Source organism: Xenopus tropicalis, chromosome 2 (assembly GCF_000004195.4).
Source record: "Xenopus tropicalis strain Nigerian chromosome 2, UCB_Xtro_10.0, whole genome shotgun sequence".
Taxonomy (NCBI): Eukaryota; Metazoa; Chordata; class Amphibia; order Anura; family Pipidae; genus Xenopus; species Xenopus tropicalis.
In genome coordinates this window covers 150,541,143-150,556,583 of record NC_030678.2, presented here as the reverse complement: position 1 = coordinate 150,556,583, position 15,441 = coordinate 150,541,143, and positions in this window count along the sequence as shown.

Below are 15,441 nucleotides of genomic sequence, written 5' to 3'. Positions count from 1 at the left end.
TTTCATTCATGCTATGTGATTCAAGTTTGGGGAGTGTGGCCTCAAAGCTGTAAGATTGGCAGCAGTTTTCAATTTCCCCATAAAAGTCAATGGGTGAAATTTGATTGGCTGTTGTTGGCCCCTCCCACTTTGGGGTCATCCAACAAATGTTGCTGTTTCATTTGGGATGACCCCTGAACGAACGATTGGACTGTTCGTGGATTGATAAATCTCCCCCCTAGTGTGACCTATGACATAGTATATTATACTAACATTTCCCAGGCCCTACTTAACCTAGGTTCCAGTCTGGTTCCACCAGCCTGCTCAGGTGCCTCTCTCAGAAAGGATCCAGAACATGTGCTTTAGCATATATATCATATATACAATCTTCTGGCCAACTATGGAACTACAAAGGTCATACTTTGATACAGGAAGGGGAACTTATTTCTCTTCTAACACTAAGGACCCTTTAGTTGTCTAAGATCTAGGGGACTAAGAAAAGGAGTAGGTAATTTACCAGTCTCCTACACAAATCTAACAATAAAATAACAGTGGCAATCAAAGTTGTACAAGTATATATGATTGTTAGCAGCTTTATATTCTCAGCTTTACTCTGCTGAAAACATTCTCAGAACATTGCTAATGTGGGAGTCATGGGGCAGTTCCATTACAGGAAAACTGGGGCCCAGTACCCTCTGGTACTCTCCCTGTATGCTTGGGATCCCACACTGGGGAAAAGGGTTCCAACCTGATACACATACTTCACAAATACTCGGTAACTTGGGCACTAGCTACAATTAAATGTATTATTGCTGGAACTTTTTAGCAGATTCTTACCAACAGGGTCAATTTTAAGTTCCCAGAGGGGCACGGTGAGCGACAGTAGTACTCACAGCCAGCGTCTATGCGCAGAGTAAGAGCCGTCAGAGCAGTGATCCTTCTTAGTATTTCTCTGTCCCTGAGCGAATCCTATGCTGCTGGGTGACACGGTAAGACTTATTTATCAATTTTAAAATTTGCACATTTTAGAGTTTATTTTTCAATTTGACTAGGATGTTTGCTTATTTGTTAAAATTTTTGAATATAAAAGACTTGATGAAATGAAGCCAAGATAAGAGTTTTATAGTCGAGGTTTTTGGAATTTTTGCGCTTAATAAATATTGAATATTTAAGTTTTTAAAGTCATAATTCAAACTCATGAGTTTTAGTGCAAAAAATGAGCATTGCGGCAAAACTTCAAATTGAAGTGTTCATAGATCCAGCTTCTGGAGTTCTAATCTTCTGTTCTTCTCTGGCTGCTCCACTAATTATCCTGAGCCCGACTCGGACTCCTAGGGGCAGATTTATCAAAACACATGTTCGAATCCCGCATGGGAAAAATTCGGATTGGAAAATTTCTGAAGATTGCAAATATCCCGAAAATGCTTACGAAAAATCGTATTACTCACGATAATATCGTATTGGTGAGCAACATGTTGCCCCCGAGCCACTGGTTGGGGCTCACTGATATTTATATATACATATATATACAGCCCTGTACATGCATCTATTTGACAAATACAAAAGGAATAGGGACTCTTTCTGGGCACCAATGTATTAATATTAGTTTCAGTTGTCAGAATAAAAGAGGCATGGATACCCATAATAAACTACTATCTAGGGCCATTTTAAAGTGCAATATAAAATCCTCCTCCCCAGACATACCAATCACAAGGAGTTAATGTTAATGGTGGGAAGCCCCCACTCTTTATTGGAATTGCTGCTTCCTCCATACTAATTAAATGAAATTGAAAAGCAATTTCTTAAAAGGCTAAAGGGGAGTTTAAACCTACTGTTGATGCAATCTGTTCTTTCCATTCACAGAAATACTCACCCCCCGACATTGGCAAATCTTTCTTAATAAAAAATTCAGAACACTCCTCACGTACATAACACAGACCATTATGTTATTATTCTCCTTCAATGCTGGGCTTAAAGTATTTTCCTGTTTATGTTTTCTAGATTGTCATGCAGTCATCTACCACTTTCCCATTCATTACCGAGGTAAATATCAATGATGAATATTATATACTGCTTTTCTAATCCCCGCACAAGTTCTTTACTGGAGTGGTCCCTCGCTTAATGAAAGCTGAAAGAAACAGAATGACTAAATGTTTTCGCCATCCGGAAATATGCGTGCTTCCTCCATATTTTTATTTTTCCGATGAAATCGCGATTAAGTGGATATAAACGCCGCTATAGCACATTATGAAGCTTCATTCAAAGCCTTTTAGCAAATATTTGCAGAACCCGGAAAAAAAAAAAAAGATGTTTACAAACAGACAATGACGTTTATTATGACACACAAGGCTCAGATAACAGAGGCTTATCAGGTTCCCGGGCTAACGAAGGTAGCGTTTGTAATGGGCAATGTGTGCATTACCGAGCAATTTCCTGTAAATCACTGTGTACCTTGCTGGAGAATTAAGGTTCAATACAAACCTGCCCTGTAAAAAAAAAATATAGAGCAATCAACAGTTTCCAGAATATGAATTAAAGAGCCAGTTATGTACAGTAAAGTATTTACATACAAATCAGTGGATATGCCAGGGGCAGGTTTGGGGTGGAATCCCCACCACCCACATTAATGTAATATTGCTTTCATGCACTATATGTCTGAAAATATATGGGCGCCCCTCCTGATTATTGGAATTGCCAATTAAAAGGAGTTGTTCCCCTTTAGCTTTTTGTTAGTCAGCTCTCCAGTTTGGAATTTCAGCAGCTATCTGGTTACTAGGGTCTTGTTAGCTTAGCATCCAGGCAGTAGTTTGAATAAGATACTGGAATATGAATAGGAGAGGGACTGAACAGAAAGATAAGGAATACAAAGTGACAATAATAATAAAGATGTAGCCTCACTGAGCAATAGATTTTTGGCTGCCGGGGGTCAGTGACCCCCATACAGAGATGTAAAAGAGCAAGGCAGATAATTCAAAAACAATATGACTAATTTCAACATGCCAAGTAGAATCTGAATTTACAAAAATGTAAATAGTCACCCTATAAGTATAAACTCACAGTACATTAAGCTGCCTTATATTTTCAGTGTAATACAGGTATGTGATCAAGTTTTCTATATTAATAAATAAGCAAGCATTCGGTCTCCGAACAGGGAGATTTGTCGCGGGCGAGTCCTAAATAAAATTTGCTATGGGGCCCAGTTACACCTAGTTACGCCACTGATAAGGACTGGTTTGTCTCCAATAAGGGGTAATTATATCTTAGTTGGGATCAAGTACAGGTACTGTTTTATTATTACAGAGAAAAGGGAATCATTTAACCATTAAATAAACCCAATAGGGCTGTTCTGCCCCCAATAAGGGGTAATTATATCTTAGTTGGGATCAAGTACAGGTACTGTTTTATTATTACAGAGAAAAGGGAATCATTTAACCATTAAATAAACCCAATAGGGCTGTTTTGCCCCCAATAAGGGGTAATTATATCTTAGTTGGGATCAAGTACAGGAACTGTTTTAAAAAAGGGAATTATTTGTTAAAGAGAGTCTGTGGGAGATGGCCTTCCTGTAATTCGGAGCTTTCTGGATAGTGGGTTTCTGATTTACTCCTGTACTTGTATATGTGAGAAGGAACCTTGTCTGGAGTTTACAACAAGGGACCCACAAAATGAGTTCTCTGCTTCATAACTTGCATATTGTGAAACTTGGGAATCTGCACATATGTTAATATGCTTTGCTTTTCCATTTCTGTTTTACTCTTTGCCAGTCAGGGTTATAAGCTCCCTTGGAGAGGTGCAATGAACCTGAAACAAGACTTTTACTGGAGTGGAAAATGAGAGCACAGGTTCCGTTTCTAATGCAGGAAGAACAGATGGGCTACTTAATAGAATGGCTTTAAACAATTATAGGCCAAATTTGGAGAAAACTGATAACGCCGGTCGCCTGCACTTTACTGGCTCTTTCTTTGTTCTGATAATTGTGCCATTCATTTCTTTCTGAGCTGACAACTGTTACAAGTTATTGATTCAGCAACATTGCACAACACAAAAACATATAAACAAGGCAAACATATCAATCACAACTATAGAAATCTAGCGTCACACTGTACAGTCATCCGAGATGTTTCATGTGGGAATGTGCTGGCAAATGCAGGTAGGAGTTTGTGCAAGGCTATGGGTAGAGGACCCTTGAGGTGGCAGTACCATTAGGCTCAGATCACCCCAGTCAAACCCTTTATAGGGCCCCAAAATATTTTTTGACTATGAGTTCTTTGATCTGGCTGGTTGATCCAGCAGGGTTTCAAGGGTCTATCTATCTAGTCCTATTGCTCATCCACCTACTGCCACATGATTGCTATGCTCCCTTCAAATGCACTGTGTTTGGACCAAGCGAGTGGTCTTTGGTGTAGCCCAGTTTATAATGGCTTGGGGACCCTAATTGGCCTCTTGGCAGTGATCACTAAGAAATACTTGGATCAGTTATAAGGAACAGCTAAGGGTTTTAGAAAATGGCACACAAAGTACAACAAATACAATAACAGCATTGTCATGCATCTTATATCCAACCATGAAGTTCCAACCAACAGTTCTCACCAACAAAAAAAAAAGAAAAAGGCTTCCAAGTTTGGAAAGACAGTTTTAGTTGTAGAAAAAATGTTTTGCTAAAGCTGCTGGATAACATTCAGCTGAAAATTACACCATCATTTCCTCCGTGACTCAGCCCTGTAAAATGTCATTTCTGCAATAGTATCACACCCTTGTCATGGAGCTGTGGCCCACAGTGATAGGGGCCCAGATATCACTCCTTTGTTTGTATTTACTCAAGAGGAGTCTTCAGAGCCACCATAGAAAAATAAATATCTGCTATTCGCTTAGAGGTGAGATGCTTCTTATGGAACGACCCCTTGTCAAGGAGAACCCAAGGATTCCAGTAAATACACCTATACTGTACCTGTACAATGATCTTGACAAGTGGGATGTTCTAAATCAGCAGTTAGAGGAAAGCTATACCCCCAGAGTGAATACCTACCCAACAGTTTATGTGTGGCATATTAAAGTGGCCTATTAAAGAATCTTACCAAACTGGAATATATATATCAGTAAATATTGCCCTTTTACATCCTTTCCCTTGAGCTGCCATTTAGTGATGGGCTGTGCGTTCCCTCAGAGATCAGCTGACAGGAAATAATGCAGCTCTAACTGTAACAGGAAGAATGCTACATGTGACCTAACATGTATGTTGGTTTGTTTATGTGCACCATGAATTACAGTATATGATCCCAGGGGGCGGCCCTTACTTCTTAAAATCACAATTTTCTATTTAGGATTACCCAATAGTACATAGCACTAGAAAACTATATTTTTATGAAAATGGTTTATTTAGATGAAGCAGAGTTTTACATATGAGCTGTTTTAGGAAATATATTTTTATAGAGACCTACATTGTTTGGGGGTTTACAGGCTGGACAAAACCACAAAGTTACAGTTGAACGGGGGGTGCCATGCTGTGAGCCGCACAGCTGACTTTTACACTGTTGATCACTTAAGCATGAAGCATGATCAGTACACAGTAACAGGTGTACAACTTTCCTCTGTCAAAATAAACAGCTCTTTAGGTCGGTTCCCCAAAACAGGGGGAAGGTCCTATGTCATTTAAATCATTTCTGTGCAATGAGAGGCCATCTGGCTGGAAGCGGCCATCAGGAGTTCAGCACAGAGCTCCCCTGTGGGCAAGTGTACGGTGCTGTGCCACTGGGTCCAGCCCCATAGGTGCAAATGGTACCTGGGCACAATGCATTTTTCATGGCAGCAAGGATAAATAAATGGGAACGTCCTAAATAAACAGCAATTTAAGGGGTGCCATTAACAGTTGTGTCACACTCTAGATAATTACCCCTTATATGTTTTATCGATTTTTAGATATCCAAATTCATTCTGCAGTAGTAACTGAAAACTCTAAATCTAGCTTTACCTGCTAGTACTACTGAATGCGAATAGGCAACAGATGAACCTATTAGGAAAAGCTATTTAACAGAAATTTGATTTTTAATTCAGTTTAAAGGATAAATAAAGCCTAAAAAGTACTATGGTGAGAAAATTTGTATGTTATATGCTTATGGTATAGTACCAGCCCAGAGCTGCAGCAGCACTATAGCAGTAAGATCTAGGCTATTAATGTTGTCCACAGGAGCTCCCCATCCATGATCTTGTTAGACTATTCTTTCAGTGTCAGTGACACTACACATGCTCAGTGGGCTCTGGGCAGCTGCTGAGGGCTCGTCCAAAATCATCAAGCAGAAAATGAGGTTCATCTGCCATAGATGCGGATGCTACAGGGCTGATTATTAAAATTCTGATGAAGAATCTACTGGTCGCTGAGCTGATGTGAATCTTGGATTCATTACTATTTAACCTTTTATTTAATTTTGCACAATATATATATATATTTACACTGTGTATTGCGTTTAAGGGCACAGTTAATTTCAGGTAAGGGACAGCAGCCCAGAGCATGTGCTGTGAATTCGGAGGACAGAAGATGGGGGGGCTACTGGGGCATCTTCAGAAGCACAGATCTTCCTGCTAAAAGTCACAGTTTTATTTTTCCTTTGTACAGGCATAGGATCCGGAAACCTGTTATCCACAAGGTTCCAAAGGCCATCTCCCATAGACTCCATTATAAGCAAATAATTCTAATATTTAAAAATTCTTTGCTGTTTCTCTGTAATAAAACAGGACCTTGTACTTGATCTCAACTAAGATATAAATAATCCTTATAGGAGGCAATACAATCCTATTGGGTTTAATTAATGTTTACATAATCTTTTAGTAGACTTAAGGTATGGAGATCCAAATTACAAAAAGATCCCTTATCCGGAAAACTCCAGGTCCCGAGCATTCTGGATAACAGGTCCCATACCTGTATAAAACGATTTTAAATTGTTTCAGCACTGGGCTGGGACAGTATTAGAGATGTGCCAGTATTCCCCAATACACTCTAATAAAGCATGTCTCAACATACAGAGCATGATGGGATACTAGTATCACTTTAACTCCATTCTCACCAAACAGGCTTATGGCATGTCCTTCATTTAGTTTGTTTGGGGCTGTAAGGCAGCGCTAGTCATGGGCAACATAATGTAAAGAAATTATTTCTCAGAACTGGAAAATCCACAATGTTGTGACATCGAATTCACATTTAAATAGTCTGTATTGTCCATATGTCAATGCACAATTGTTTGGCTACCTTGTATTTACTGGGTACAAAGTACCTAACTGACCCAATGGACTTTTACTACTATTCATGACTATGCCTAGCTTCTGCCTGCCCTGACCCCTGGGTTCCTTTAACTTCTGCTACTTTCCTTCTTGGACTGTGTTCTGTGGTTCTCTTTGCCCTGCTTCCTCCTTAGTCCTCCCTTTCTGGTCCTAAGGACCTCACAACTTGACAAGTGCTTAGTTGTTCTTTAATTGTTGATTCTATATTTTCTTTTTAAAATGCCATAAACCTTTGCTCTTTCAATTTTTAATGTCATCTATTATGTAAGGTTATGGTCAGGCAAGAGACTTGTGTATTACAAAAAGCGTTTAGTTTAGCAGTGTCTAAAGGTGCCCATACACCTTGAGATCCGCTCGCTTGGCGACATCTTCTCCCGATATCCCCACCTACCGACAAGATTTTTTACCCACTCGATCGATATCTGGCCGATTTTAGGGCAGGCCCGTCGGTAGTGCCCATACACGGGCCGATTAGCTGCCGAATTTGTCTAAGGGACCGATGATGTTGAAGGTGCCCAAATCACAGCAGGCTACTGGATAGTAAGAACATTATAATATCAGAGCAAAGGGAAGTACAGCTTAGGCTCTTCCAAGTCACCATGTCAACCTTCCATTCAGTATCAGGGACCATAAAAGTAAGAGACACAATTCAAATATAAAAAATACCATGCCTTTTTCATATTCTCAAACAAAACCATATAAAAAATAATTGACATCTTGCTAATCATCTCATGGAGCTCTTAAAAAGGAACCAAAAGAAATTAGATTAATTGGCCTACCAAGGTTGACTGTTGCTTATGGCATTTGATATTAGTCCATAGTCCCATTACCAGGCAGAAAAACAGAGAGACAGATGGAAGTGGTGCCTTGCTTCTGGTGTAGGTACTACATAACCTGTTTAGTACTTAATACTATTTTCTGTGCTCAGGGCTAGAAATCAGTAAATACTTTCATATAAAACATCACAGTATCTCCTTCAGATCACTTGTGTCAGGGCTGTTCAACTGATGGTTTATGATTGAGTTTGGCCCTTCAAGAGGTTTTTAGAAATCTCCATAGACCTCATTGTATGATATCATTATTTTATAATAATCTGACCCTAAAATAAGAAAAAAGAATGTAAAAAAATGGACCACGGGCAGGCAAAGAAAATCACTAACTTGCCCTACATACTAATCTAGACTTTTAATGCACAGTAAACAAGCTTTAGAAATGGCTTTTCCATACTGAAAAACATGGAGCGTGTCTGTTAGAGATTCGGAGAGACCTGATGATGTTTTTGCCACAAATAACAGCTAATGATTCCTCATATAACCCTGAAAAACAGCCAAACCAAAGCCTAACCAAGACTACCCAGCAGCACAGGGCATTGTGGAGATACAATGACTTACAATTAGAGGATAATTTCAGCTAATGATATTTTGTCTAGACAATTGCCTAGGCTACCCTTTTGGAGTATAAAAAACAGTCAGTAGTCTGCTGACATAGATCTGATGAACAAATCTGTAGAGGTGCATAATTGAGACACTGTAAGAAGGGATACACAAGATTGATAAAGAGACGCCTTAAAATAAATGATGAAGAGGATTTGCTTGATATACAGTAGCACTAAGCACTACTACGTACATTCATGTTCGAGCAGGCTACTCACTGAGCCTCATTTACTTATGCAAGGGCAATTTATAATTCAAAACACCATATTTTTTTACCCACAGCGCCTCATTCTTTTGCCCCGCGTCAATAATTGCACAAATTCAGCAGAAGATAGAGGACGGATGCAATGGCGCTTGTTCAAGCTTTTCAAAGGGTAACTATCCCACATGTGACCCAACACCAAGGGCAAGTAAGAAGCATGTGATTATAGGATAAGATGGAATATACTATATATACTAAGATGGCGCATACTATATTACTGTTGGGGTGGGATCCTTGAAGAAGAAGTTTTTCACATCGACATCACCATGGCAGTGGGGTACTAGGAAGCAATATGTAGACAACCCACATTGCACACACTCCTTCATTTTGATCAATGGATATATGTTCACATTGGCCCTGGGCAGGCAGAACTGTGCTCAAAAAACCAACGCAAAAAATACATAATGGCAAATTGCTTCGGAGCATACTGGGTATCAAATCCCCATTTCATAGATTTAACATACCGTAGCACAATGTTTCAGGGTTTCCTCCTTCCCCACTACAAACTGCATAGAGGGTGGGAGAACCCCAAGACATGAGCCCTAGTGAATAGTGCGCTTGGAAACCCAAATTGTTGTTGTGTTTCTATTTAATTATGGAAGTATTAATAAAGCAGAGCCAAGCCATTTTAATATTTGCACCCGAATAGGTTTATAATCAATTTTTCCACTGCAAAAGTAATACAGGTATAGTGCATTGTGTCCTACCCCCTTCCTGACAGAACCTTGATTCATGAATATTGAATGAATATTTCTGTTTTACCATTAAGATTTCTTTATATTCTGTTGCTGGTGTTTCTATTATTTCTTTTGTTCAAGATTTTCTTAAGCTGAAGACACAATGACATCAGCATTGTTAGAAGCTGTATTAATTAGAATTCTGTTTTCTGCCTTATTGTATTTCTAACTGGGAACCTCTTCAATAACAACCCATCTGTCATATTAGCGTGTGTTGTTATTATTTATCTAAAAATCATGCAGCCTTGTTTATCTCTTGGTTTTGGGGAATTCTATGTGTTATTTGTTTGACACAATGCTACATTGCTTTTTGCCTTGCGTTAGAGTTGTGCTTCTATTGTGAGCATTAGTTGTGCTGCTATTTTGGGGATTGTGTGACAGTTGTGCTGCTCTTGTGGTAGATGGTGGCTATGGCAATCAAAGAATAAACATGCAGCAATTAGGAGACATATACTGAGATGAGAAGACAAAGCTATTAATATAGTGCTCACTGCAGGACAGATTTACAATTTATATAAAGTCACAAATAACCCCCAAAATTAATTTAATTGGAACTCATATCACAAGATACAGTCAGTGCTTAGGCTTATGCCCAACAAAGCGAGTTAGTTGCCTAGATCTCTGCTATCGACTAACCGCTTCAAAATGCCTTTCCACCAGTAACAATAGGAGTCGCCAGTGGAAAGGCATTTCGGAGTGGTTAGTCGATAGCAGAGATCTATCCCAGGCAACTAACTCGCTCTGTTGGACATAAGCCTAAGCACTGACTGTCTCTTGTCATATTAGTTCCAATTTAATTCCAAATTAATTTTGGGAATTATTTGTGACTTTATATAAATTGTAAATCTGTCCTGCAGAGAGCACTATATTAATAGCTTTGTCTTCTCATCTCATTATATGTCTCCTAGTTGCTGCATGCCTATTCTTTGATTGCCATAGCCTCCGTTTACCACAAGAGCAGCACAATTGTCACACAATAACATGCTCCATGGGAAACCAGCCTTAGAGATGCTCTTGTGTCACATAACCCACTAAAACAATGGCCGCTTGGTGGCTTCTAATGCCTTTATATTTTAAAATAGTGGGTTCTTTATATTAATATATGGTATCATGTCTGACTTAGAGATAGCAGCGCCCTGACATCTGCATTGCTAAAAATACTCCCATGCCCCAACCAATGGTAGGTATGATAACACCACTCAATATTAAAAATCCAAGTCCTGCTCAGCCAAGTTATGACTCCTCCAGTTACATGGGAGTAGGAGAAACAATAGGTTAGCTGAAAGCAGTTCTAATGTGTAGCGCTGGCTCCTTCTGAAAGCTCAGACTCAGGCACAATAGCTTAAAAAAAGACATTTATTGCTTCAAGAATAAAAGTTTAAATGGTAGAGTTAATTACTTGTAATGTACACAGTGTAATTTAGTAAAAGAAACTACACCATAAAAATCAAATCATGACAGAATCCCTTTAATGGAGGTTTTGGAGGTTCATTTCAGAGATACAAAGATCAGTTTCATGATTATGATGCAGGGCAAGTAGTGTCTATCTGCCCTGCCTCCTGTACGCAGATACATTTTGCCTACTTTTTAAGGTATGTACTATGCATGTTTAGCTAAATAGGGTGCCCATTTGTCGTGTAATGCTGAGGCTTCTGTAAAGTTGCTGCCATAATGCGTGCTTTTGACAGGTTCCGTAAACCCTTCAAGGCTCTCTATGAAAGTGTATAAGCACAATCACAAATACTGTGTGGATGCGAGAGGCACCAGGTATCCATGAAACCCTTCTTATACACCATTAGCCTAATGTTCAGCTTACAGGCCGCAGCAATCATTGCTGGATTGGAGCCTTTGTGCCTAGTGACAAATACATGTAAAACATCAGGAAATCATTTCATACTTTTACCTGGATATGAATATTTCAATACGGAGCTGTACAGGGTCAGAAAATTCCCCGGTGAGATTTCTGTGTTATTTCAGAACTCTGCTTAATGTGCCCCCCCCCCATTGTTGTAAAGAGCTGTGCTGCTTTATTTTGCTTGTAATTGCGTACTCACCATTCTGACGGACATTCTGGCAGATTTCTTGCCTCACTTGAACATTACAGTATATTATGTGCGTTGCTATAATTTACCCCGCTGTTCTATCCCTTTACAACTTTTATAGTAGTGATTTAGTCTCAGTGTATATTGTTGTCATTGTAAGGAAATGAACCAAACCAAATCCATGACCTAATGTGCATCTTCAAATCTGAGAAAAAATTTAAAAAGCATCAATTTTGACCAAAGAAGATGTTGCTTTTGGTCATTCAGAGCTTTAAAGGAAAACTATACCCCCTAACAATGCAGGTCTCTATGAAATTATATTGCATAAAACAGCAGATATGTAAAACCCTGCTTCATCTAAATAAACCTTTCTTAATAAAATAAACTTTTTAGTAGTGTGTGCCATTGGGTAATCCTAAATAGAAAATTTTAAGTACTAAGGGCCGCCCCCTGGGATAGGTTAGGCCAAATCAGCCAATGAATGGACAGAGTTCTGCCTTTTACTCCAACTCTACTTCCTGTTACAGTCAGAGCTGCATTATTTCCTGTCAGCTGATCTCTGGGGGAGCACACAGCCCATCACTAAATGGCAGCTCAAGTGAAAGGATGTAAAATGGCAATATTTACTGATATATATATTCCAGTCTGGTAAAAATGTGTAATACTTAATATGATATAAACTATCTGTTGGTTAAGTCTTCTTTCTGGGTGTATAGTTTTCCTTTAATGGATTCGGATTGGCTGAACACTTAGCAATGAGTTGGAATTAAATTCTGCAAAAAGTGTCAGGGTTTGGGCAGATTACAAAATTAATACTGGTTTTGGTGCATTTCTACACTAAAGACACTACTTGACCAGGACCCAATCAAAAATCATATATCCCCATATGTAGTAAAAGCCACTAAGTTTACCCAGGATCAGTAACCCATAGCAACCAATAAGATGTTTACATTAAAACAGGTAAGCAGTAAATTCTTTCTATTGATTTGATTTTCCTGATGATTTGTTGTTGTGGGTCCTGGGCACATTTAATGCATTTTCCAAGCACTGGCCAGCAGGTGGCTAGTCACAAAATTCATTACATAAGCAGCTGATAAAAACTTAAATAGCTCTGAAACTGAAAAAAATGACATTTATTTTTTTTTAACATTTTTAAAGGTTTACTTACTTTAATACCTAAATCAGATTGTCAAACGTGACTGAACTAAGCTTGTGTATAAAAGGAAATGGAATTGCAATTACAGTTATGGGATCCGTTATCCGGAAACTTGTTATCCAGAAAGCTCCAAATTACGGAAAGCCTGTCTCCCATAGACTCCATTTTAATCATATAATTCAGTTTTTTAAAATATATTTCCTTTTTCTCTGTAGTAATAAAACAGTACCTTGTATTTGATCCCAACTAAGATATAATTAATCCTTATTGGATGCAAAATAATCCTATTGGGTTTAATTAATGTTTTATTGATTTTTCAGTAGACTTAAGATATGGAGATCCAAATTACGGAAAGACCCCTTATCCGGAAAACCCTTGGTCCCCAGCATTCTGGATAATGGGTCCTAGACCTGTACTGCATGTGTGTCATTAGCTTTTTCTACTGAATACCAGGATGATGCTAGACTTTGTGGCTACAAATATAATAGCTACAAGGAAATTATTTTTATTTTATAGGTGTAGTATATTATCAGAAGTTTATGGTTGTGGGCAGCTCATTGTAGAGCGTAATCCAATATGCCTATTTCCTTATTAACATTATTAGCAGCAACAGGATCCAACTGATAGCACACACTCATTGCTCCCTTCTCCTGGGATAGATGTAGCCAATGGTTCCCACACATATAGTTATGTCACTATTCAACGACCATGACACAAATTCCACATACAGTATCAAACACACAGGTCTCTACTGTCAGTATCCACAGCTAAATGCTCAGAGTTGTGGTTCAACCACCTCTGTTGCTTGGAGTAGAATTGGAGTAGAATCTCCTTTTGTGGCTTTTTAAAGCAAAACTATTTAGGTCTTTATAAAATATATTGCATAAAACAGTCTCTATGTACTCCTTGCTTCATCTAAATAAACCATTTTCATAAAATATACTTTAAAATAAACTCTTTTATGGTAAGTAATTTGGATACTCATAAATAGAAAATTGCCATTTTAAGTACTAAGGGTGCACACAGCCAACCCAGGGGCACACATACATGCTAGGCCCCATCAGCCAATGAACAAAGTTCTGTCTTTTACCCCCACACTACTTCCTGTTACAGTCAGAGCTGCATTATTTCCTGTCAGCTGATCTCTGAGGGAGCGCAAAGCCCATCACTAAATGGCGGCTCAAGGGAAAAGATATAAAGGGGTAATATTTGCAAGATTTTTTAAGGTGATATAAACTGTTGGTTAAGTATTCATTTTGGGGGTATAGTTTGCATTTAAAATAGTGACTGAGTAACTGCCAATTTCAGTCTATGTTATGCACAGCATTTCTTTCGAGCCTGTGGATTGATATGTGGAAGGTTTGAGTTCCAATATATTGTTAAAGGGGAAATATTCACATATAGTGGGAATTCCGAATTACTGGACTGAATGTGAACTAAATAAAATAAATGAGGCAAATGTTAGCACCAGGTCTGTTAACCCATAGAAACTGATCAGAGGCTTGCTTTCAAACCCCAGACAAGCAAATGTAACCTTCTGCTTGGTTGCTATGGGTTACAAGACATGGTGCAAACTTAGTGATGCTTATCAGATTACTCCTCATGAGCTCTAAATAATTATGTCTGTGACTTTACCTGCTTTAGTTTGGCCTCCGTAACATATAACAAAGCAGTCCTAGTCATCTGTTTTGTATTGAACATAGGTCTATATTGTCCATTTAAAGAGAAACAGGATATTGGGCTTTATATGTTGTTTTGAGGCTGAAATACCAGTGAATGTAGACAAATACATTATATACTATATGGGGAACTGATGTTCATCATTATGAATCTGAAGTGTCCAAAATACAATATGCACAACCATTTATAAAACCTATTTGCTTCATGATCTTTTAAAATACAAGTACATGACCTAATATTGTTTGCAGTGTTCCTAATGAATAGTAGGTACATTACTGATCAATAACTGCGCATATAGACCGGTTGCTAACCAGTTCCTCCGACCATGCTTAATTGTCTCAAAGTGCTCAAATGTGATAAACACTTGACAGTAAGTCACATTTATCATGGGCATGTGTTTGCCACGGGTGTTCTTACAGGGAAATTGGCCAGATTTGCAGTATGAACAGTGATTTTCACCCTTATTTTCCTAAAATGGGGCCCATAGTGTCTTTGCCAATCACCCTCAATACATAAATTATATATACCCCCTTCCTTAAAGGACAAGGAAAGTCCTTCCGTCTTCATTCTTGGAACGACTAAGGACAGGCGCATGTGCAGTAGAGTGAAAAGCCGACTTCTCTGTTAAAGTTCCACTATTCACTCTACTGAGCTTGCTTGCGCGAGCAAACCAGGAAGGAGGAAGCGCTGCAGTTACCCCGGGCTGGTGCTGTTTACTCTGTACAGTGGCACCAGGCCGGGGTAAAAGGTAAGCGATTAAAGTCACTTGGGGGTGCCTAACATTTTTGCCTTTCCTTCACCTTTAAAAGATTACTCTTGCACTGTGGCACTTTGAGGGTTGATGATACCCTGTTCAACAAATGAATTATCTCTTTTAGCA